The following is a 23,539-nucleotide window of genomic DNA, read 5'->3' as shown; positions in this document are numbered from 1 at the left end:
CAGAAAATAATCTGCTGATGCTTAAGGAACCAGCGTACCCATGTTTTGCATGGGTTTCCTTCACGTCCGAATCTGCAGCCATTAGGATGTGGCTGTGCATTCCTTTGTTATTGTCCTTCAGTGGCACAGCACCATTGAGCTGACTGACTTCACACCCCCAGCCCCGGAATTGAGACTATGTTGACTTCGACCTGGCTGGCCTACAGTCATGGACAGAACAGGACACAGATGTTAAGGTGCCTGGGCTTCGCTGTTAACAAATGCCTGGCACTTACTAACGTAAAGGCTTTTGATTGTTAGCACCTGCATTCATGTGCACACATTTTTAGGCAATTGAAATCGTGATGTGGGGTTAATACTTGCATGCCAGGTTGGTGATTGGAATGGTAGAGAGGGGACAGGAGGCCGCTGATTCTCACAGAAGTCCTTAAGGAGAGAGTTAACTGCTTGTAACATTGCAAATGCACTAGAATAGTCTCATTAGAATGTGAAGAGAAGTTAGCTGCCCCCTACACAAATAAGTTTGCCCCCTCCCCCACTGATTCTGAAAATAGAACTTTTCCTGACATCTGAAGGGTTAGCCCCACCTCTTGCCCCCTCCCGAAATTTAGTTTTTTTTGCGCCCCTGATGGCCTTTACCGCCATACATGGAGATGTATATTTACCCAGGGACCAGGAGCACCCCAGGTGAACACAGGATCTTCTGAACCCCGACCACCTTTAATAATTGTTTGGACTTGCATGATTTATTTAAGCATTGGTTGCTCTCAATGCTCTCTAGCCATGGGAGAGCACTTGTGATGGCAGGGCTGGCATGCTGGCCGCCACTTGGACTTTAGTGGCATGCAGCAGCACTGTGCCAAAATGGAGAAAGGCACGGCACGTCCAGCTAGTACTCTACCATGCAACTATACAGGACTGGGCTAGGAGGGAGGCAGGCCTGTCTGGCCAGTGTAGCAGCACATCATGTCACAGCCATGTAGGACTGGGCCAGGAAGGAGGCAGGTCTGTTCAACCAGTCTAGTACCATCGTATGACGTCACAGCCATGTAGGACTAACATTGTGCCAAGAGGAAAGCAGGCCTGTCCAGCCAGTATAGCAGCATGAGATGTCACAGCCGTGTAGGAGTAGTACTGGGCACAATGGGCAGGAGGAAAGCAGGCTTGTCCAGCCAGTACTCTACCAAACAACTATACAGAAAGGGGCCAGGAGGAAGGAAAGCCTCTCCAGCCAGTGTACCAGTGCATAAACCAAATCCATGGAGGACTGGGCCAAGAGGGAATAAGGCCTATCCAGCCACTGTACCAGTGCAGTACTTCAATGTCATGTAGTACTGCAACAGGATGAGAGAACAGGCCCGCACAGCCCCTGCACCAGCGCACAATGTCAATGTCATGTAGGACTGGGCCAGGACGAAGTCCGTGCCTGTCCAGCAAAAGTACCAGTAGGATGTCAATGTCATGAAGGAATTTCACAAGAGGGAGGGAAAGATTGTCCTGCCATTATACCAGTGTTGGATGTCAACGTCAGGATGGAGGGTAGGCTAGTCCAGTTAGGGTTCCAGCACAAGACGTGATTGGCATGTCGGACTGTCCAGCATGAAGGCAGGCCTGTCCAGCCAGTGTACCAGTGCAAAACAATAATGTCATGTTGTGCCAGGCAGGAGCGAGGGCAGGCCTGTCCAGCACTGTACGAACACGTAACACTAGTACAATAGGCCTATCCAGCCACTGTATCAGTGCCGAACCTCAATATCATGTAGGACTGCACCAGGAAGAGAACAGGCTTATCCGGCCCCTGTACCAGCACAGCATGTCAATATCAGATAGATAAGGCTGCCCAGAGACTGTACCAGAGCTGGACGTCAACATCATGAAGGAATGCCACAAGAGGGAGGGTAGAAATGTCCAGAGAGTGTACCAGCACAGGAAGTCAATATCTGGAGAGAGGATAGGTCTGTCCACTTAGGGTATCAACAAAGGATTTCAATACCATTTAGGATTGTGCCAGGAAGGAGGGCAGGCCTTTCCAACCACTGTACCAGTACAGAAGGTTAATTGTATGTATGACTGTGCCAGGAGGGAGGGTAGGCCCCTCCCGGCAGTCCAGTGCACCAGCACAGGAGGTTAATAGCCTGTCTGACAGTGCCAGGGTGGCGAGTAGGCCTGTTCAGTCATGCACAAGTCCAATCGTCAATATCATTTTGGACAATGCCAGGAGCAATGGCTAGGCCTGTCCAGCCAGTGTACCAGCGCAGACTGTAAATGGCATGTCTGACTGTGCCAGGGTGGAGGGTAGGGCTGTCCAGCCAGTGTACCAGCACAGGCGGTTAAAGGCATATCTGGTTTTGTGAGCAGGGAAGGTAGGCCTGTGCAGCCAGTGTACCAGCGCAGTGGTTAAAGGCATGTCTGGCTGTGCCAGCAGGGAGGGTAGGCCTGTCCAGCCAGCATAGCAGTGCAGGTGAGTGTTGCCTCAATAGACCCTCCTGGGCCTTGAACGTTTTTTTGTGAAGCCTTCAAACCTGGCGTCTCATTTGCTCTGCCTGACCCTCTTCTGCACATCGATCCCCTTGAACCCCCTCCTCCTGCCTCCCAGCCACCCACCTCCCACGATAATATAGTTTTCCTTTTCAGTGCCAGGCCTAGTCACTGGCACAACTCTCTGTGCACCTCTTTGTCGCAGGCAATTCCCAGGTGAGTGTTGCCTCGTCTGGCCATCCTGGGCCTTGATTTTGTCCCCAAAAAGTTTTTGGGGAAGCCCCCAGCTCAAGCGTCCTCACTTAGTCTGCCCAACCCTCTTCCAAATCTCGAACCCCTTCCCCTCCCTCCTCCCACCTCAAAGCCCGCCCCCTCCTGCGATAGGCTAGTTTTTCTTTCCAGTGCCTGGTCTAGTCGCTGGCACAATTCACTGTGCACCTCTTTATCCCATGCGATACCCAGGTGAGTGTTGCCTCAATAGATCCACCTGGGCCTTGATTTTCTCCAAAAAAGGTTTTTGATGAAGCCCCCAGCCCCGGCATCCTCACTTGCTCTGCCCGACCCTCTTCCGCATCTCAATCCCCTTTACCTCCCTCCTCGCGCCTCCCAGCCTGCCCGCCCTCCCGGTATAGGCTAGTTTTCCTTTCCAGTGCCTGGCCTAGTCGCTGGCACAGCTCACTGTGCACCTCTTGGTCCCAGGTGTTTCCCAGGTGAGTGTTTCCTCGTCAGACTGTCCTGGGCCTTGATTTTGTCTCTAAAATGTTTTTTGTTAAGCCCTCAGCCCCGGCGTCCTCACTTGCTCTGCCCGACCCTCTTCCGCATCTCGATCCCCTTCCTCTCCCTCCTCCTGCATCCCAGCCTGCCCCCCTCCCATTATTGCTGCTCTTAACTGACCTTCCCAGGGAAGCCCTTTGCCTGTGCAGCCCATGCGGCTAAGGGCCCCAAGGCAAAGAGCAGCTCCTACAGAGGCCGCTCCATATCGTGTCTGCGGGTGTCAGCAGGGGATGCCAGTGGCCAGCCGTCAGCCAGCAGCTTCAGCCAAAGTAAGAGTGATCGGGGTTCAAGTAGAGCAATCACTCTACCCTGGAACCCCTACCCCTTTGCAAACTATCCTATTATTGTGAATGTTAGCCTGCGTCGCACCTTAGGGAACTGTTTAGATTGACTTGAATCATATCTGTTAATGCTGCATTGATTCACATCGAGAAAGCGCCCATTGTGATAGTACGGTGATTTTGCCAATGTCACACACTTAGAATTTGTTCTTGTTAGATTGACTCTCACCTTGAAAGTTACACTGATTCACATCTAGAAAGTGCCCACAGAGACATCTAAAAAATGCCCACTGAGATAGTACTGTGATTTACTTGGCAGGCATAGAATGTGTCCCTGTTTTGATTCATGTCTAGAAAGTGCCCATGGTGATAGTACTGTAATCTACATGCCCACTCATTTAGAAAATTATTGCTGTTAGATTGAGTCACATCTAGAAAGTTGAAAGTCCCTACTAAGATAATACTGCAATTTATTTGTACCACACACTTAGAAAAATTGTCATTGATTCACATCTAGAAAGCGCCCACTGAGACAGTACTATGATTTATTTGGTCTGTCCTGCACACTTAGAAATTGTCCCCGTTAGTTTGATTTGCTTCTTGAAAGTGCCCACTGAGATAATCTGTGATTTATTCTGCATGTCCCGCACACTTAGAAAGTGTTTCTGTTAGCTTGATTCACATTTAGAAAGTGCCCACAGAGATAATACTGTACATTATTCTTCCTGTCCCACACTTTTAGAAATTGCTCCTGTTGGCTTGATTCACATCTAATACGTGTCCGCTGAGATAATACTGTGAATTATTCTGCCTGTCCTGCAGACCTAGAAATTGTTCCTCTTAGCTTGATTTGCATCTAAAAAGTGCCCAATGAGATAAAACTGAGATTTATTCTGCCGGTCCCGCTGTCAAGCCCCTTGGCCTGATCGTCCCCGGACCCCCAACTCTCCTCTTCCTCCTTTTCACCTGAGAGACTTGATTCTGTGCTGGAATGTAGCAGAGGTTGGCGGGCTCAGTAGTCCTTCTTTTTTTTAATGAAGAGTGTGTCTACACCCGAGGTAAGCCACATAGAATGCTTTCCTAACTGCAGTCCTGTGACTTCCCTTCCGGGATAGACTTCAGGGGAAAAACCCACACAAAGGCACAAATAAATCAGCGGGATGATCGGAAAGGAAGCAGTATGTAGAATTCTGTAGACACAGTATCCTCAGATAGTTCTGCTGGAAGATAAACTTCAATGGTGAGTATGTTGGAAAATGAACCAGGGGAAGTTCAACGGAAAATAGATCCACAGCGCTAGAAATCCCTGAGAGAAGGATGAGAACACCACGGAACAAGATCAGCAAAACTGACGCAGGAGTCAGCAAGGTAGCAATTGCCAGCACAAGTGACAGCAGGTAAACACTGTGTCAACACAGGTAACAGGAAGACCTGAGAGAGAGAGGAAGCACTGGAGCCGGCCAGGAGAAGGGGAGGGGGAGAAATGGAGATGCCACACAGAGTCGCAAGAAAGAGAAAACGGGAAAGAGGATAGAGGAGCGTTAGCGGATCTAAATGAAAGTGGAGTGTCGAGCAAGAAAACGGCAGAAAAACAGAAATAATGTGTTCCCACAGTGGAACGAAAAGCAAATAACAGCGTGATGACCCAAAAGCTGAGGGTTAACCGCAAAGGTTGCAACATATTGGATGCTGGGGAGGGCGTGGCTATAAATCCCAGCAATGGCCGGTGCAAAACAGTAGATCATAGCATACGATTTAGCCCCATATCAAGTGGATCCACTTAATGGCCTCCCAAGTGTACTCTGGACCACAGGCACCAAGGGTACTGGTGTATGACACTCACACACTTAGAAATGGTTCCTGTTAGCTTGATTTGAATCTAGAAAGTGCTCACTGAGATAATACTGTGATTTATTCTGCCTGTCCTGCACACTAAGAAATTGTTCCTGTTAGCTTGATGTGCATATAGAAAGTGTCCAATGAGATCATACTGTGATTTATTCTGCCTGTCCTTCACACTTAGAAATTGTTCCTGTTAGCCTGATTCATATCTAGAAAGTGCTCGCTGTGACTTAGAATTTGTTCCTGTTAACTTGATTTGCATCTAGAAAGTGAACACTGAGACAGTACTGTAATTTTATTTTGTCTGTCCCGCACACATAGAAATTGTTCCTGTTAGCCTGATTCAAATCTAGAAAGTGCCCGACGTGACGTAGAAATTGTCCTGTTAACTTGATTTGCATTAGAGAGTGACCACTGAGACAGTACTGTAATTTTATTTTGCTTGTCCTGCACACTTAGAAATTGTTCCTGTTAACTTGATTCACACCTAGAAAGTGCCCACTTAGATAATACTGTGAATTATTCTTCCTGTCCCGCACACTTAGAAATTGTTCCCATTAGCTTGATTCGCATCTAGAAAGTGCCCACTGATATAATACTGTGATTTATTCTGCCTGTCCCGCAGACTTAGAAATTGTTCCTGTTAGCTTGAATTGCATTTAGAAAGTGCCCACTGAGATAATACTGTGATTTATTCTGCCTGTCCCGCACACTTAGAAATTGTTCATTATAGCTTGATTTGCATCTAGAAAGTGCCCAATGAGATAATACTATGATTTATCCTACCTGTCCCGCACACTTAGAAATTGTTGCTGTTAGCCTGATTCGCATCTAGAAAGTGACCACTGAGACAGTACTGTAATTTTATTTTGCCTGTCCCGCACACTTAGAAATTGTTTCTGTTAACCTGATTCACTTCCTGAAAGTGCCCGCTGTGACTTAGAAATTGTTCCTGTTAACTTGATTTGCATCTCGAAAGTGACCACTGAGACAGTATTGCAATTTTATTTTGCCTGTCCCGCACACTTAGAAATTTTTCCTGTTAGCCTGATTCACATCTAGAAAGTGCCCGCTGTGACTTATAAATTGTTCCTGTTAACTTGATTTGCATCTATAAAGTGACCACTGAGATACTACTGTGATTTATTCTGCCTGTCCTGCACACTTAGAAATTGTTCCTGTTAGCCTGATTCACATCTAGAAAGTGACTACTGAGATAGTACTATAATTTTATTTTGCCTGTCCCGCACACTTAGACATTTTTCCTGTTAGCCTGATTCACATCTAGAAAGTGCCCGCTGTGATTTAGATATTGTTCCTGTTAACTTGATTTGCATCTAGAAAGTGACCACTGAGAAAGCACTGTAATTTTATTTTGCATGTCCCGCAAACTTAGAAAATGTTCCTGTTAGCTTGATTCATATCTAGAAAGTGCCCACTGAGATAATACTGTGATTTATTTGTACCACAAAATTGTTTTTGTTGCATTGATACACATCTAGAAAGTGCCCGCTCTGACTTAGAAATTTGTTTCTGTTAACTTGATCCTCATCTAAAGTGCCCACTGAGATAGTTCTGTAATTTATTTGCCTGTCCTGCTCACTTAGAACCTGTTTTTGTTAGCTTGATTCACATCCAGAAGGTGCCCATTGAGATATCTCTGTGATTTACTTACCTGCGCCGGTCACTCTTAGAAACTGTTCATGCTTCATTGATGCACATCTAGAAAGTGCACATCTAGAAAGTGCACACTGTGATATTCTGTGATTTAGTTGCATCTGCCGCTCACTTAGAATTTGTTCCTGTTGCATTGTTTCTGTTAGAAATCTTTCCTTTTACATCCATTGTGACCTAGAAATTGTTCTTGTTAGACTGACTCAAACCTAGAAAGTTACATTGATTCTCACCTAGAAAGTGCCCACTGAGATAGTACTGTGACTTACCTGCCTGCACCACACACCTGGAATTGCTCTTGATGATCTGATTCTCTTCTGGAAGGTCCCCACCGAGATACTACTGTGATTTGTTTACTGTACCACTCACCTAGACATTTTTCTTGTTAGATTGATTCACATCTAGAAGTTGCCCACTGTGATAGTGCTGTGATTTGCCTGCCTTTACCGCTCACTTCAAATTTGTCTTGTTATATTGATTCAAATCTAGAGGTGCCCGCTGTGATGGCACTGTGACTTATTTGCCTGTCCCACACTATTAAGAATTGTTCTTTATAGATTGACTCACATCTAGAAAGCTACCTACTTTCACATCTCGAAAGTACCCCCTGAGATGGCACTGGGATTTACTTGCCTGCGTTGCACAATTAGAATTGCTCTCAATTGTTCGATTCACAACTAGAAAGTGCCGCCTTAGATGGTACTGTAATTTACTTGCCTATGTTTTAGGCACTGCTACTGCATCTAGACCTCCACCCTACCGCTACCCTCTTTGGCCCTCTCCCACTGCCTTGGTGTCCAGAATCTAGACGCAGGTTGTGCATCTAGGGCCTCCACATCTACTGCTACTAGTTCATCAATCTCTAGGTACTGCCCTGACCTCCCCCTGGGATGGATATCCCAGCTCATCATATACCCCCACTCCGACATGTCCTGATCCCTATCCTCCCCGCACCATACCCCCCTCCATCGCTCACCCATCGCAGCGCATGGCCCACGCTCTAGCACCCAACTTCACGACCCCCACCTGGTCCCAAACCACGACCCCTCCCCTATACATCAATACGCTGCCTGCCTACTCTCCTACCATCATCCATTGTCCAACTCTAAGATCAGAGGAGCACTCTGGTGTGCCCAACACCTGCCTCCGCAAGCCTTATCCCCTTTCCCCCATCCTACCCTAACACATTGACTTCCACTTTCCCTCTGAAATCTAATGAGAACACCCTGATACCTCCAGCCCATACACCACACCCTTAATCAAACTCCCAAGCCAGGGAAGCCCTCTGGTGCTCCAAACAGCACAAATTCACCTCCACTTCCACTCCATCCTTGTGCCCTCTGAGGAACTCCCCCTGTCTCTTCCGACCTCCCATGCTGACCACTACGTCCTCCTTAACCCACTGGAGAACTCAACACCCTATCGACCAACCTCCCATGCTACCCTCTCCCTCGCCCTTAACCCATACTCGAACCCTGCCAACAAACCGCCCCCTTTATATCCCTTCCCCTCTCTGAAGGTAGCGCGTCTCGTCCTTGTTAGAACAGTTCGGAAAGTAGCGTATATCGCCCTTGCTAGAACAGTAGCCTCATCCCACCCCCCTTCTGGTCCCCCTCCCTCTCTCACACCCCTATGGCACCAAAACCCACGAAATGCAGAAAATGTGACTGGTCCTCTAACTCGACCCTCTACTCCTCACCACTTCTGCTTCAACCAACCTCCCAGCCTCTCCCTCCCCTACACATTTGCACTCCCCTCCCCCAGTTTCCACCCCCTTTTTCTTGACTTCTCACCCTGTACACCTAAACCCCCAGCACCCTCCAGACTCATTCCAAAATCTACCCGCATAAAGACCCACACACCAACTGATCCATTCACCACCCTCCCAATCACCCTTGACCTACCCTTAATTTCTCACATACCTACCTCTGCCTGCCTATTCTTCCCGCCACCATCGATGTAACCCTCTCACTCGACACTCAAAGTCCACAGGTACCCAGCCCCTCACACACCCCACCTCAACCTGCCCCAACCAGCCTGAATGTTCCTACCACACCCACCACCCTGCCGGGCACCCATGTCCCTCAAGCTCCCACTCTGATGAGCTCCACAAAAACCACATCCCCTCACAAAGTCACTTGCATCATTTTTAATGCCCGCTCCATAGTAGCAAGAAACAGACACAACATCTTTGACCTCTTATCCTCTGACAAGCCCAACCTAATTTTTATCACTGAAGCCTGGTTCTCTGACGACTTTGCCCCTGTAGCACAGGAAGCCTTCCCCCTGGCTACTCGCTCATCACCCACAATCGACCCTCCAAAGGTGGGGGAGTGGCAGTCCTCTTCAATCCTCATTTCTCTGTCTCACTCGTCGATTTCCAGGCATACATTGACTCCTGTGAATCCCTTCTAGTAAAACTCTCGCTACCACCAACTTTCGCCCACATCTTCCTACTCATCTACAGACCCCATGGATACAACAGACATTTGCCAACAACCTCTGTGATTCAATAGCTACCATTCAAGTAAATCACCCTTCTCTTATACTCCTAGGAGACTTCAATATCTGGTTTGATATCCCCAAAAACCCCATGGCTCATCCGCTGGTTGACAGTCTTGATGCGCTCACCTCTACCATCATCCACTGGTCCAACCCACTCAGGTGGGCACACCCTTAATGCTATTTTCAACTCCCATGACCTGGTTTATATATCCTATCTCAATCCACTCATCTGGACCAACCACTATGCCATCCCTTTCTCTATCCACACTCATGCCCCTCCCTCTACAGCTCAACCGCCACCTTCCCGGATTTCAAATGCTGGAACAAAGAAAAGATAATTCTCGGCTTAGCCAAAGCCCTGCTTCTTCATCCCCCTGCAATGATCCCTCTGATAGACCGTTAACCACCGACTCCTTCGACTCCTGGCTTAAAGACTCACTGATTCCTCTCACCCCCTCGTGCCCATTTTTTACACACAATGGACCGTCCCCAAAATGGTTCATGCCCCACAAAATGAATGCAAAAAAACAAAATAACTCTTGAATGCAAATGGAGAGCATCTAAAACCGATCTCAGCAGATCCACTTTCGCTCTGCACCACCGTAACTACAACACTGAATTCCAAAAGGCCAAAAAAGCCTATTAAAATAAACAAATTCTCAACTGTGGCAACCATAGCAAAGAACTCCAAATGATCATATCAAAATTGGTCTAACCCACTTGCACTTGTACCCAATCCACCCCCACACAATCACTCTGCGACTCCCTCTCCCTACACTTCTACAACACCGCTCTTGACAGGACATCCCTTAACACCAAACTGTCCTTCCTCTTCCCCCCTCTCATCGCCGACCCCTCCTGATCCTATTGCCACGACACCCAATTTCCCTACATTCGACTCCTTCAAGACCATCTCCAGAGATGAGTTTCTTGACCTACTATCAGCCAACAAACCCTCCAGGTCGCCCCTAAAAACATGCCCCGCCTCTGTCCTAAAATAAATATTCTCGTTAACCTGCACAGGAGAACATGCAAGAGCCATACTAAATGACTCCCTCACCTCTGACATCTTCCCTGAGGCCTTCAAAATAGCGCATTTCAAGCCACTTCTAAAAAGAGGCATCCTGTGACCCGCTTGCACACAAGAATTACAGACTGATCTCCAACACCAAATTTCTTGCGAAACTCATTAACCAGAAAGTGGGCCTCATTCCGAGTCGGGCGGTAAGGGTTAACGGTCACCGGTAACGAGACCGGTGCCGTTAAACCCTTACCGCCCTATTCCGAGTTCCCTTTGCGGGTTGGAACTTAACACCTGCTTTTTGCAGGCGTTAAAAAAACAACCCGCAAAGGGACCTTGGAGCTAATTACGGCACTGTAATTTACGGTGCCGTAATTAGCACCTTCCCCATTCCCATTGAGCCCTATGGGGCAAAAATGGGAATGGGGAAGGGCCCATGGTGAATGGGGAATTACCGACCCCGCCAACCTTGGAATGGGGCGGTAATTCCGCCATTCACCATGGCGGAGTCGGAGAGATAACGGCGTCAACCAAGGCGCTATTAGCGCCTTGGTTAACGCCAGGCTCGGAATGAGGCCCAGTATACTCCCAGCTCAACTCCCTTGTAGAATCCAACCGTCTCCTTGACCCCGCACAATCAAGCTTCAGAAACGCGACATGGAACAGAAACCACTCGGATCTCGATCTGGAATGATCTCAAGGTCACTGCATATTCTGAAGTCTGCAGAGCACTGATTCCCCTCAATCTCTCTGCAGCCTTTGACATGGTTAACCACTCAATCCTCCTTTCATTGCCTTCACTCCCTAGGAATCCGTGGCACTGCTCTCAAGTGGATCACCTCCTTCCTGTGCAACAGGAAACAAATTACCTGCCTCTCCCCTTTTGTCTCACTGCTCGTAGGATGAACACTGGAGTACCCCAACGCACATGCCTATCTGCTCTCCTGTTCAACCGCTATATGAGGACTCTACCAGGAATCATCTGCATGCACAACATGTCCTATTACAACTACGCTGACAATACACAAATTATCCTAAGAATTCCCAAGTCAGGCCCAAACCCTCATTCCAGCCTTGATGACTGTCTCGGTGACATTGACTGATGGATGACAATAAACCACCTCCTTTTGAACTTGATAAAACTGAAATCATGCTGTGCAGCAATACTGCCCTTCTACCACATCCGCTTCCATGGCCATGTCCCTCGTCACCCCCTCTGATATAGAGAAAAACCTAGGCTGCACTATGGACTCGTCAAATCAACGTGTCAAAATGCTGTCACTAACAGTTAAAAATTTTCTATGACGCATTTTCCCTACCTCTCTCACCTGAGCAGACTTGCCACAGTTATGACTATTGTAAAGTCGAGACTGGAATATGCCAACTCCCTATACCTAGCAGCTCCAGCATACCAACTCAATAAACTCCAATGAGCCCAAAATGCTGCCTCAGAACTGCTCCTTGTTCTGGGTCAAAGAGACCACATTTCACCAGCTCTCTGCATCCTTCACTGGCTCCCTGTCGGACGAAAGGCCACCTTCAAAACCCTATGCATCACTCACCGAGCAGTGCACAAGACCAGCACTTTGTACCTATAAGAAAAGATAAAACCATACTCCCATCTCACTCCCTTATATAAAGCACTGCCCTCCTTCTATTGATTCCACCCTCTAACTCTGTCAGGATCGGAGGATCCTCCTTCTCAACCTTGGTCACAACTCTGTGGAACTTGCTGCCCCCACATATTTGACACACCCCAGACTATATGACATTCCGCAAAGCTCTGGAAACATGGCTCTTTCTGTAATGCTGACCATGACCATCTGAAGAGATTGAACCTTGCAACCCAATGACTAAAGTTCAATGATATCCTGAGCATTGACACCACTGAATACGCTTATTAAGTCACTATTAAGCAATTGCACACTTGAAATCTGGAATAGCGAACTCCTTAGATCATAATTCCACCCAAACACTCACCTCCCATATCACTATGCTTACTCTCTACACATCATACAATTAGAGTGCAGCTACACTCCTTGATCAATTTTGGCCTAGCTGCTTGCATACGAACATTACCCCATGATCACCTCATCATTCTAATAAAATGCAGCTACATTCCATGACAAACCGGCCTAGCTGTGGAAATAGGCGTCCTACACAGACCTAGCACAGTCAGAACCCAGTCTTGGTGTCCACCCTCCAGACTGCACACATTCAACTGATATCAATGCCACCACACCTAATGCAAGGAAGCAGCTACCATCAGGCAATTGCACCAACTGCACTCATAACTGGTGCACCCAAGGACCCTATGACACCTTACTCTCCCAACTGACCTGGACTATGGTCCCGAGGGCATTCACCCTACCACCGCTTTTAGGTCATACCAATGATATATAGAGCGCTATATAAATGCCAAATAACATAACAAATTACATAACATAACAGGAGGTTAATGGCATGTCTGGCTGGGCCAGCAGGGAAGATAGGGCTGCCCAGCCAGTGTACCAGCACAGGAGGTTAATGGCATGCCTAACTGTGCCAGGGTGGAGGTTAGGCCTGTCCAGCCAGTGCACCAGCACAGGTGGTTAAAAGCATGTATGGCTTTCCCAGCAGGGAGGGGAGGCCTGTCCATCAGTCATGAATCTGTAGTCTGGTGTGACAGCAAAGCAGCCATTGGTGTAGTCCAGTTTTTCAACCAGTCAAGCAGTCAACAGTCAAATATGACAACCAATCAGTCAGAAGTCTGAAGCCCAGGTTGCTAGCCAAGAAGTCACCAGTCAGGTTTGCCAGCCGGGCAGCCATGAGTCTGTAGTCCAGTGTGACAACATAGCAGTAATTGGTGAAGTTCAGTGTGTCTTCCAGCCAGGTAGTCAACAGTCAAGTTTGCCAGCAAAGCAGTCATCAGTCCAGTGTACCAGACAACAGTCAAGCAGTCACTAGTCTGTGGTCCAGTCTACCATCCAAAGAGTCATTATTTTTTCCAGCCAGTCAGTCATCAGTCTTTGTTTGCCAGACGAGCATTCATCTGTCAAGTTTGCCAGCTAAGCAGCCACAAGAATAAACTACAGTGCGACAGCAAATCAGTTATTGGTGTAGTACTGTGGTTGAAGTGTACCAAATGAAGTAGTGGAACTATGTTCCGCCTGGCCTGCACCCACTTCCCACAAATCCCATCACCACACCCCCACCCACACACAATACAAACCCCCAAACACATTCACCTGCTGCTTAAGGGAACATTCAGTGTAAGTTTCAACTTCTTCCTACACTTTTATTCAAAACCATTCCAGAACGGTTTCTTTTTAAAATAAAAGTATAGGAACAGTAAAACCTAATTTAAAAAAGTAGATGATCACCACTCCTGTCCGCTCCCGCTCACTTCAACCACTGGTGTAGTTCCATTTGTCTTCCAGTCAAGCAGTCAACAGTCAGGTTTTCCAGTCAAGCAGTCACCAAGCTCTAGTCCAGTGTGACATCCAAGCAGTCATCATTGCTTCCAGCCAATCAGTCACACGTTTGCCAGACAAGCAGTCATATGTCAGGTTTGCCAGCTAAGCAGCCACAAGTCTATAGTACAGTGTGACAACAAAGCAGTAATTGGTGTAGTCCAGTTTGTCTGCCAATCAAGCAGTCTACAGTCAAGGTTTCCAGATAAGCAGTCAACAGTCAAGTGTGCCAGCCAAGCAGCCATGAGGCTGTAGTCAAGTGTGACGCAGAAATTGGTGTAGTCCAATTTGTCTGCTGATCAAGCGGTGAAAAGTCAAGTTTGACAGTCAAGCAGTCAATAGTAAAGTTTGCCAACCAAGCAGCCATGAAGCTGTAGTGCAGTGTGACAGCAAAGCAGCAATTGGTGTAGTCCAGTTTGTCTGCCAGTCAAGCAGTCAACAGTCACATTTTCCAGCCAAGCAGTTAACAGTCCAGTTTGCCAGCCAAGCAGTCATTAATCTGTAGCCCGGTTTGCCAGCCAAGCAGTCACCAGGCTCTAGTTCAGTGTTCTAGCCAAGCGTTCATCATTGATAGTCAAGTTTACCAGCCAAGCAGTCAGTCTGCAGTCCAATGTGACAACCAAGTGTTTCATAGATATGAGGTATTCATTATTTGTAATGTTCCTTTTTTCTCCCAAACATTATTTTACAAAGGATGATGAAATTACTTTAATTAGCAGTTTTGTTTTTGGTAACTGTTCACTTAGCATTTTTAACAGTGAAGTAGTGCATCTGATTATTTGTTAGGAAACATATCAAAAGGCAGTTCATATACAGCTACATTATTACTTTCAAATCATAGGGTATTATGCTAGATGATCAATCGTATAACGTGTATGTTGCTTGTAAGGCACTTTATTTCATTCTTGTTACTTTCCTCAAATTATAGTTCTGAACTCCAGGTACAAGGATCTGTCACAGTGACACTGTTAATTGAAGGGACTTAATTCACTAAATCAATGCGCTGTCACACTGTCTAGCCTGGTGAGCCCATTTTGCTCTTTCTTTACCCTGCTCAATTGCCTTTTTTGTTTCCTATTGATGTTTATGCACTGTCTATTGGCATGCACACATGCCTTTTCTTTGTATCTATATGTGAATATGCATATGTCATTAAGATAGTTTTATTTTTGGAAACCTGCAATTCCAAATTCCTAAGAACTGATTTGGGATAATGACTATATTGTGTTACTGACAAGCAGAAGCATATATTGTACAATATTTGCCTTCGATCACAATCCTCTGATTTTGGGCTTGTTGATTTTGATTTTGAGCGTGGAGAGCGGTCGCCGGTGGCCCTAGGGGAACAGCAGGCCTGGGAAGCCCTGCCTGGGCCTCCGTGAGTGTTTTTCTAAAACATATTGAATTATTTGCTTTTCGCGATCTGAGCGCGGTGGTTGGCCTGCTCCTGCTCCCCCCTCCCACTTCCTGGTCCTCCTCTCCCTCCCCGCCTCCCTACCCGCCCACCCCCCCTCTGATTGGCTGTGTCCCTGCTTCCCCTCGGGCCTACTCGACGGCCGTTCCCCCGGCTCGCTTCTTTCTTCAGCTGAGCGTGGAGAGCGGTCGCCGGTGGCCCTATGGGAACAGCAGGCCTGGGAAGCCCTGCCTGGGCCTCCGTGAGTGTTTTTCTAAAACATATTGAATTATTTGCTTTTCGCGCTCTGAGCGCGGTGTTTGGCCTGCTCCTGCTCCCCCCTCCCACTTCCTGGTCCTCCTCTCCCTCCCCGCCTCTCTACCCGCCCACCCCCCCCTCTGATTGGCTGTGTGCCTGCTTCCCCTCTGGCCTACTCGACGGCCATTCCCCCCGCTCGCTTCTTTCTTCAGCTGAGCGTGGAGAGCGGTCGCCGGTGGCCCTAGGGGAACAGCAGGCCTGGGAAGCCCTGCCTGGGCCTCCGTGAGTGTTTTTCTAAAACATATTGAATTATTTGCTTTTCGCGCTCTGAGCGCGGTGTTTGGCCTCCTCCTGCTCCCCCTCCCACTTCCTGGTCCTCCTCTCCCTCCCCGCCTCCCTACCCGCCCACCCCCCCCCTCTGATTGGCTGTGTGCCTGCTTCCCCTCTGGCCTACTCGATGGCCGTTCCCCCCGCTCGCTTCTTTCTTCAGCTGAGCATGGAGAGCGGTCGCCGGTGGCCCTAGGGGAACAGCAGGCCTGGGAAGCCCTGCCTGGGCCTCCGTGAGTGTTTTTCTAAAACATATTGAATTATTTGCTTTTCGCGCTCTGAGCGCGGTGTTTGGCCTGCTCCTGCTCCCCGCCTCCCTACCCGCCCACCCCCCCTCTGATTGGCTGTGTGCCTGCTTCCCCTCGGGCCTACTCGACGGCCGTTCCCCCCGCTCGCTTCTTTCTTCAGCTGAGCGTGGAGAGCGGTCGCCGGTGGCCCTAGGGGAACAGCAGGCCTGGGAAGCCCTGCCTGGGCCTCCGTGAGTGTTTTTCTAAAACATATTGAATTATTTGCTTTTCACGCTCTGAGCGCGGTGTTTGGCCTGCTCCTGCTCCCCGCCCACCCCCCCCTCTGATTGGCTGTGTGCCTGCTTCCCCTCTGGCCTACTCGACGGCCGTTCCCCCCGCTCGCTTCTTTCTTCAGATGAGCGTGGAGAGCGGTCGCCGGTGGCCCTAGGGGAACAGCAGGCCTGGGAAGCCCTGCCTGGGCCTCCGTGAGTGTTTTTCTAAAACATATTGAATTATTTGCTTTTCGCGATCTGAGCGCGGTGGTTGGCCTGCTCCTGCTCCCCCCTCCCACTTCCTGGTCCTCCTCTCCCTCCCCGCCTCCCTACCCGCCCACCCCCCCTCTGATTGGCTGTGTCCCTGCTTCCCCTCGGGCCTACTCGACGGCCGTTCCCCCGGCTCGCTTCTTTCTTCAGCTGAGCGTGGAGAGCGGTCGCCGGTGGCCCTAGGGGAACAGCAGGCCTGGGAAGCCCTGCCTGGGCCTCCGTGAGTGTTTTTCTAAAACATATTGAATTATTTGCTTTTCGCGCTCTGAGCGCGGTGTTTGGCCTCCTCCTGCTCCCCCTCCCACTTCCTGGTCCTCCTCTCCCTCCCCGCCTCTCTACCCGCCCACCCCCCCCTCTGATTGGCTGTGTGCCTGCTTCCCCTCTGGCCTACTCGACGGCCATTCCCCCCGCTCGCTTCTTTCTTCAGCTGAGCGTGGAGAGCGGTCGCCGGTGGCCCTAGGGGAACAGCAGGCCTGGGAAGCCCTGCCTGGGCCTCCGTGAGTGTTTTTCTAAAACATATTGAATTATTTGCTTTTCGCGCTCTGAGCGCGGTGTTTGGCCTCCTCCTGCTCCCCCTCCCACTTCCTGGTCCTCCTCTCCCTCCCCGCCTCCCTACCCGCCCACCCCCCCCTCTGATTGGCTGTGTGCCTGCTTCCCCTCTGGCCTACTCGACGGCCGTTCCCCCCGCTCGCTTCTTTCTTCAGCTGAGCGTGGAGAGCGGTCGCCGGTGGCCCTAGGGGAACAGCAGGCCTGGGAAGCCCTGCCTGGGCCTCCGTGAGTGTTTTTCTAAAACATATTGAATTATTTGCTTTTCGCGCTCTGAGCGCGGTGTTTGGCCTGCTCCTGCTCCCCGCCTCCCTACCCGCCCACCCCCCCTCTGATTGGCTGTGTGCCTGCTTCCCCTCGGGCCTACTCGACGGCCGTTCCGCCCGCTCGCTTCTTTCTTCAGCTGAGCGTGGAGAGCGGTCGCCGGTGGCCCTAGGGGAACAGCAGGCCCAGGAAGCCCTGCCTGGGCCTCCGTGAGTGTTTTTCTAAAACATATTGAATTATTTGCTTTTCACGCTCTGAGCGCGGTGTTTGGCCTCCTCCTGCTCCCCCTCCCACTTCCTGGTCCTCCTCTCCCTCCCCACCTCCCTACCCGCCCACCCCCCCCCTCTGATTGGCTGTGTGCCTGCTTCCCCTCTGGCCTACTCGACGGCCGTTCCCCCCGCTCGCTTCTTTCTTCAGCTGAGCGTGGAGAGCGGTCGCCGGTGGCCCTAGGGGAAAAGCAGGCCTGGGAAGCCCTGCCTGGGCCTCCGTGAGTGTTTTTCTAAAACATATTGAATTATTTGCTTTTCGCGCTCTGAGCGCGGTGTTTGGCCTGCTCCTGCTCCCCGCCTCCCTACCCGCCCACCCCCCCCTCTGATTGGCTGTGTGCCTGCTTCCCCTCTGGCCTACTCGACGGCCGTTCCCCCCGCTCGCTTCTTTCTTCAGCTGAGCGTGGAGAGCGGTCGCCGGTGGCCCTAGGGGAACAGCAGGCCTGGGAAGCCCTGCCTGGGCCTCCGTGAGTGTTTTTCTAAAACATATTGAATCATTTGCTTTTCGCGCTCTGAGCGCGGTGTTTGGCCTGCTCCTGCTCCCCCCTCCCACTTCCTGGTCCTCCTCTCCCTCCCCACCTCCCTAAGCGCCCACCCCCCCTCTGATTGGCTGTGTGCCTGCTTCCTCTCTGGCCTACTCGACGGCCGTTCCCCCCGCTCGCTTCTTTCTTCAGCTGAGCGTGGAGAGCGGTCGCCGGTGGCCCTAGGGGAACAGCAGGCCTGGGAAGCCCTGCCTGGGCCTCCGTGAGTGTTTTTCTAAAACATATTGAATTATTTGCTTTTTCGCGCTCTGAGCGCTGTGTTTGGCCTGCTCCTGCTCCCCCCTCCCACTTCCTGGTCCTCCTCTCCCTCCCCGCCTCCCTACCCGCCCACACCCCCCCTTCCTCTCCCTCTGCCTATAACCTCCCCCCTTCTGGGCAGCCCTCTGCCCGGCAGCCCCCGCGGCTAAGGGCCCCAGGCCAAGGGCGACTCCTACAGTGCGGCTCCCTGTGTGTCTGCAGGTGTCCGCAGGGGACGCCAGGCGCCAGTTCCACCTGTTCTCCGTTCCCCGGCCCACCCCTCCGACTCCTGGTTACATCCGCATGGGGCCTTGACTCACTGTATTCACAGTTGAGGTAAACTAGGGTGTTATCCTCCCCTCGCAGGATTCTCAAACTTAGGTGGCCCGGTACCTAATACGCTTTACTGTTTGCACTGAACTGTGGTAAACTAGGGTGTTTTTCTCCCCTCGCAGGATTCTCAAACTTAGGTGGCCCGGTACCTAATACGCTTTACTGTTTGCACTGAACTGTGGTAAACTAGGGTGTTTTTCTCCCCTCGCAGGATTCTCAAACTTAGGTGGCCCGGTACCTAATACGCTTTACTGTTTGCACTGAACTGTGGTAAACTAGGGTGTTTTTCTCCCCTCGCAGGATTCTCAAACTTAGGTGGCCCGGTACCTAATACGCTTTACTGTTTGCACTGAACTGTGGTAAACTAGGGTGTTTTTCTCCCCTCGCAGGATTCTCAAACTTAGGTGGCCCGGTACCTAATACGCTTTACTGTTTGTTTGCTCTAATTGTGGTAACTTGTGCTTGCCGCTCACTTCCTGTCTGCGTGCTCTCGTCTCGTCTGTCTCCCCCCCCTCTCTCCTTCTCCATGGTGCTCTCTGTCTCGCCTATCTTCTCTAACTGCTTCTCCATTGACTATCCTGCTCTCCTCACTAAATCTGGTAGGAAAAAGTTTAAAAAGGACATCCTGGTCTCCAACCCAGGCCTCCCTATCGCTGACACCTACACTAGTGCCTGCTCTAAGGAAACTCTCACTGACATCCTCTTTTTCGTGCCTTCGCCTGACCTATGGACCCTTCATATGGTCTCTGTGCACTCTCCTTTCTCCTCCTCTCCCATTAATGGTGGCACCCGTTGGGATGTCCTCTTGGCCCCCTTCCACTCCTCTAAGGCCATCATTAATGTCTACGCTAATGGGACCATCTTGGTCCAAGGCCCTCAGGCCAACCTTCTCCTCTTTGATAGACGCTTCCCACACCTCATCAACTTCCTCTCCTCTCCTGCTGTCCCCCCTCCTCTATCCTTGGCTACCTTGCCTCTACCCTCCCTCCCTGCCCCCTCTCGTGCTCCTTCTTCATCTCCTTCTTCAACACCTCCGCAGGGCGTACCTCTGATCTGTACCCCTCCCCGGAAGTTCTTCAAGGAGGGCAAACTTCTCCACATTGCCACTCTAAATTCTCGCTCTGCCATCAAGCACTCCTCTGATATATGTCACCTTCCTGAGGAACTGGACCTCAACGTCCTCTGTCTCACTGAGACATGGTTCACAGCCAGCTCTGCCACCAGCTTTGACACACTCCTACCTGACGGTTACAAGATCCTCTCCATGCCCAGGCCTAACCGTGCAGGGGGTGGTGTTGCCCTTATCTTCCCTGAGTGGATTCCTGCCACTGTCACTCCTACGCAGACCTACTCCTCTTTTGAATGTCTTGTCTGCCGACTATCTCTCTCCTAGCCATTCCCTTACCGTGGCTACTATCTATCGGCCACCTGGTCAAATTTCCTCCTTCCTCTCTGAGTGGGCTGACCTCTCCTCCTCACTCCTGTCCTCAACCACTCAACTCCTCTTTCTGGGCGACTTCAACATCCACCTTGATGCCTCCAGTCCCCCCACTGCTCTCTTTCGTGACTTCTGTGACTCTCTCTCACTCTCTATTCTCCCGTCTGGGCCTACTCACTCTGCTGGGCACACTCTTGATGCTCTGATCTCTTCTGACCTTCCCCTCTCCGTCCCTCTCTCCACTCCTCTCTCCTGGAGTGATCACTTTCTCCTATCCTCCCACCTCACCCTCCCTACCCCACAGGCAAAGCCACCCTCTTCACTGCCACCCACCTTCTCGGTCATCCGACCCATGAAGCGTGTGTCAGTTGAGGCTTTCGCTGCTACCTTCTCGCCCCCCCGCCCCTTCGGCTGACTCCCACCCTGACACAGCCCTCTCCATGCTCCACTCTGCTATATCTGTTACTCTTGATATCCGTGCCCCCCTCATGAGAATCCGCCTGAAGCCCAAAGCCAAATGTAACTCCTGGTATGACTCGGATCTCGCCACCCTAAAACGCAAGTGCAGGGTTGCAGAGAGGAAATGGCGTGCTTCATGTTCATCCTCTGACAAACTGGCCTGCCGCCTGCTCCAAAGGCAGTACCGGCTCTCCGTTCTCACCAAGAAGAGAGCCCTTATCCAAGCCTGCATCTCTGCGGCATCTAACAACTCCGCCGAACTCTTTAAAATCTGCAAGGAGCTGGCCAACCCTGTTGCAGTCTCTACCTCTCCTGTCCCCTCCCAGGCCCTCTGCACTGCATTGGCCTCTCACTTCATCTCTAAAACTCAGGACATCCTGTCCTCGCTCTCCTCCTTTCACCTCCCTCCCTCCCTTCCCGGCTCTTCCTCTGGCCCTTCTGCAGTCACCCCTCCTCCCTCTTTCTCTGCCTTTCCACTTTTCTCTGCTGACGAGGTTTCCAGACAAGTCCGATCTATGAAAGTCTCGTCTAAACAGGTTCACCCCTGTTCCTCCAAAACTATCAAGGACCACATCGACTCCCTCGCTCCTGCCCTGGCTGACTTTTGCAACCACTCCTTCACCTCTGGAGTCTTCCCTTCCCCTCTCAAGCACTCCCTTGTGCACCCTCTTCTCAAGAAACCCTCTTCCGACCCCTCCTGCCCGGCTAACTATCGCCCTATCTCCATCACTCCCTTCCTGGGCAAGCTCCTGGAGAAACTGGCCATCTCCCAGCTTACCCTCCATGCTGAATCTGTTGGTAGTCTTCATGACCATCAATCTGGTTTTAGAGCTACCAGAAGCACGGAAACTGCTCTCCTGAACATCCGTGAAGACCTGCTCTTGAACCTCGATTCCAACACTCCGTGTGTTCTCATTCTGCTCGATCTCTCATCTGCCTTTGACACTGTCAACCATGCCATCCTGCTCAACCGTTTCCGTGAAAACCTTGGTATCACTGGTCAGGCTCTGGCGTGGCTGACCTCTTTCCTTTCAAATCGACCCTCCCAGGTCCAACTGGGGTCCTTCCTCTCCGACATCTTTTTCTCCACCTGTGGTGTCCCCCAGGGATCTAATCTCTCTCCCTGGCTGTTCAACCAGTATCTGGCACTCCTTGCCCACCGCATCGCCGCTCTCTGCCCTAATTTCCAGTGCTATGCGGACGATACCCAGCTCATTTTCAGGCTACCCTCAGCCTCCCCCTCTCCTTCCCTCATCTCTGACTGTCTGTCTGCTATCCAGGAATGGTGTGCCGCCAATGACCTCTGCCTTAATGCCAGTAAGACTGAGATTCTACTCATCGGTACACCCACTCCCTCCTTCCCTGCAGCTCTCTGGCCTGCCTCCCTTGGCCCCCTCCCTGCTCCTACCTGCAATGCAAAAAACCTTGGGGTCATCTTCGACTCCACACTCTCCTTCTCTCCTCATATTTCTGACGTCGCTAAGAAGTCACACTACCAGCTGCACCTCCTCAGAGGTATTCTTCCCTTCCTCTCCTTCCCCCAGAAGCTCACTGTCTCCCGAGCCCTGGTTCTCGCGAAGCTGGATTACTGTAACAGCCTCTATCTTAATCTGCCTGCCTCCACTCTCCGCCCTCTGCAACTCATCCAGAACAGAACTGCGAGACTTGTCCTTGGCCTCAAGCCCAGGGACCGTATCTCTCCAGGACTGAAATCTCTACACTGGCTCCCAGTGGCTGCGAGGATAAAGTTCAAAACCCTCTGCATTGTCCACAAGGCCTTCTGGGGCCTGGGTCCTAAATACCTTCAACTCTCTCTTCCCAAATATCTTCCTTCCCGAGCCCTTCGCTCATCCGCCTCCAACTCCCTCAGGGTCAGCCGCTTCTCGAAGCAACGAGCTGGGGGTAGATCTCTCTCCGCGGCAGGGGCCTCCCTCTGGAACAGCCTTCCTGCCTCCCTGAAACTTGAGGAGAACCATCTCCGGTTCCGGAAGCACCTCAAAACCTTCCTCTTTGCTTCTGCTTTCTCTCTCCCTCTCCCCTGCTGAACAGCTAATATTCTTCACTGAAACTGCACTGATTCTGCAACTGGACCACTCTTAACGGCCTCGGTCCTGGGCCCAGCCACTCTCCACTTGCACTGATGCCCTGGAACCCCTCTGCACTGCGGGACTGTCTCTGTATCCCTACAGCCCCCCCCCCCCTTTTCCAGCACTTGTTCTGCACTTACCTTGCACTTGCCACCAGCTGGTCCTATTTATTTATTACTTTACGCCACTTACCTTGTACTGCACTTCCCCCCCTCCCCTTCCCCTTGCACTTTTCCCCCTCCCCCATCCCTGCACTTGCGCGATCTGAATGACACCTGGCCTAGTAGGATCGTTGTCTGTCTCCCCTTGTTCCTCCCCTCCCTGCCTCGTCGCGCCTTGAAACACCTGTGTATAGGCGCGTTACAAATGCCATATCATATCATATCATATCTTTATGGTATAATGACTATATTGTGTTACTGACAAGCAGAAGCATATATTGTACAATATTTGACTTTGATCACAATACTCTGATTTTGGGCTTGTTATTTTTATAACTTTTTTATGTATATTTGCTTAGTTTATATGTGTCGTAGGATAACATAAGCATTGCATAATAGTCTGACTGTACTCTGTATTAGATACATTACATT

Source organism: Ambystoma mexicanum, chromosome 2p, assembly GCF_040938575.1.
Source record: "Ambystoma mexicanum isolate Mex_15411 chromosome 2p, UKY_AmexF1_1, whole genome shotgun sequence".
Lineage (NCBI taxonomy): Eukaryota > Metazoa > Chordata > Amphibia > Caudata > Ambystomatidae > Ambystoma > Ambystoma mexicanum.
Note: the sequence above shows the minus strand (reverse complement) of the source record.